Below are 2,720 nucleotides of genomic sequence, written 5' to 3' on the forward strand. Positions count from 1 at the left end.
CGGTTCGTTCGTCGTAGTACGTTATATATATATATATATATATATATATATATATGTGTGTGTGTGTGTGTGTGTATATGCCTATATATGGGATACTGCTCATACCTAGTAGTATAGGTGACTTTTTGTCTAGTTTGCTCAGTACTTTGCTGATATGCCCAGTACTTCGAAGCACTTTGAGGTCTTCCGCAATCCGTATTCAATGTCATATACTTCAGTCGTGCCTGTCCGTTCGACGCTCGCATCTATTTGTGCCAGTAGTATATAGCCAGTTTGTGTTTGACTGATAGCTATTGTTATGTTACTATACTTTATCCATGCACGAGCGTTGTGATTCTGAGTCTACTAGAACACTATATGTGTTTAAGTGTAATCTTTGATCTCGTGGTTTGCGAAGCAAGGATGAACGTTGGTAGTGATTATATTTCGCCTTTATTCCGCGCATCACTCATGTTAGATTATTCTATCTTCTCTGTAGAATTGGCAGCTTCCTTAACCAGCGCTGTCACCTTCATGGGGCATTGGTTAGGGTGATGGGAGACAAATATTCCTTTCCATTATGTACAAGCTCGCACTTCTCTTGCCTCTTTCTCACCATGAATCTGATGTCGTTCTCTCGGACGTTTGGCGATTGACAGTACTGTATTTGTTGAATGGTTGACGTGCGATATGCTATGTCTCGCCTATACCTTTACTGCAACGCGTATACATGCTTCTGAATTATCTAAAAAATACATTTTGCTTATGTTTGGTAAGTGTCTGTCACTTCCACAGGCTTCTTGCTCGCTTTAATGATGTCATCTACTTTCTCTTGTTGCCCGTAGCAAGTGAATGCTTTATATCGTGCTACTTTGAGAAGTTGCACATGAATTGACTCTTTGTCTCTGTCTCTGTATCTCTACTCTAGTATTTTCATCGTTCGATACTTGCGCTCCGTAGGTACATAAATATTCAGTACTTTGTTCTCCATGTCGTTGTGCAACATCTCTGGTAGATAGTCTACAGGATGATGTCTTGGTCTGTCAAAGATGATTCTATTCAAATACTCTTGGTCGGCGGAATCATCTATATCATTGAGTACCCTCTTAGTCTTATCTGTCATATCCAATAGTACTCTTTCTGGTAGATAGTCTACAGGATGAAGTCTTAGTCTGTCAATGATGATTCTATCGAGCTGCTATAGGTCGGTGAAATTTCATTGAGTACCTCTTTAGTCTTATCTGTCGCGACTGTCTTATTCAATAGTACTCTTACAAGTAATTTCTTCAAATGCAGAACACAATCTGCCAGTAATCTTGCCGCACTCTGTATTAGGCGTCCCTTAATACGACATTTAATATATAATGGACATAGAGTTCGATGCAGGCAGTTAGTGGTAGCTGATTGTTGTTAGACAAAAGTGGCTTTATTTACACCTCTTCTGAGGGCTTATATACATCACCATTTATTCGCCTATATATTCTGGCGGTGTATGAATCTTTTGGCGGGGTGTCATATTTGTTGACACTGACAGTCCTGTGTACCGAACTGTTATTGCATTCCTGATATTCGCATATGATGATTTGTTATAGCCTAATACTCCCCTGAAAATGTCAGAGTGTGAAGAGAGAGAATGCAATCATTGCATTTCATTCTCCCCTGGATTGGTTCTCGACTGTGTCACCATGCTCTGAGGGTACTCCAGTATGCATGGACTTAGTGTGGCGCGAGTGTGTAGGGCGAGCGGTATACGGCTGTGCTGACGTAGTCTGCTTTGATGACACCTTCTTGTTCGGGTTCCTTAATCTGATGTACCCGTATATTGTAGTTTAGAGCCCTAGGCGCCCTTGCACGATGCATACGCACAGTCTTGAAACCAACCCCATAAACACCTATATGGAAACATCCCGTTCACGAAGAACGATTGACGCAAGACACTTTTAGGGTTTTAGGGTTTTCTATATTATGCGCACTAGAACCGTCAATCGGCGTTCCATTTGCGCCTTGTGTGTTTATATGGTATGCATTTCTTATATGGCACATGCCCGATACGAGTACTAACGGTTCCATTGCGACATAGCAGAACTTGCTACCGTTATCAGAACATAATACACCCATGGTCAGCGAAGACTTGGCAACATAATCCAGCCACATTCTACGTCATCGTGTCCTCTAGAAGATAAAACAAGTCAACCGTGACGTCATATTAAAAAAAAGTGGCATACGCAACGGCCGCCTGTGTGCTCAGACATAGGCAGGTCAACCATATCAATGTTGACCGTGCGCCATGGGACATCTTTGGCCACTTTCTTAAGCGGTGCGAGCTCATAACGTATGATCTGTTTAAGCTCACAGTCTATACATGACTGATATACTTTGGCAATCAAAGTTGTCAGCCTGGGATGCGCTATATCATTTCGCTTAGCGTTTTCAAGAGCGTCTACTACATTTTGATGCTTCAGCTTACGATTTTACGTCAGCCAAGCGAGAATGTTATAATCATTCTGCTCTCCAGTATAAAGGTAGGGTGTTGAAAATCCATTTCCGTGTTCTCTACGTCTGTAGCGTTTTCAATCTTGTAGTGTTTTCAGACTCCTTTCCTCCTTTTGTTTGTGCGGCTTTAGTGCGCTCGTATACATTAGCCACACTCGACTAATTTAATAGTCGCATAATGAGTGTGTATACTCCAGGATTATCTTTCATTAATTCCTTTAGAAAAAGTCACTGAAAGACTTCGGGCT

The sequence above is a fragment of the Sphaeroforma arctica genome, assembly GCF_001186125.1.
Source record: "Sphaeroforma arctica JP610 unplaced genomic scaffold supercont1.380, whole genome shotgun sequence".
Lineage (NCBI taxonomy): Eukaryota > Ichthyosporea > Ichthyophonida > Sphaeroforma > Sphaeroforma arctica.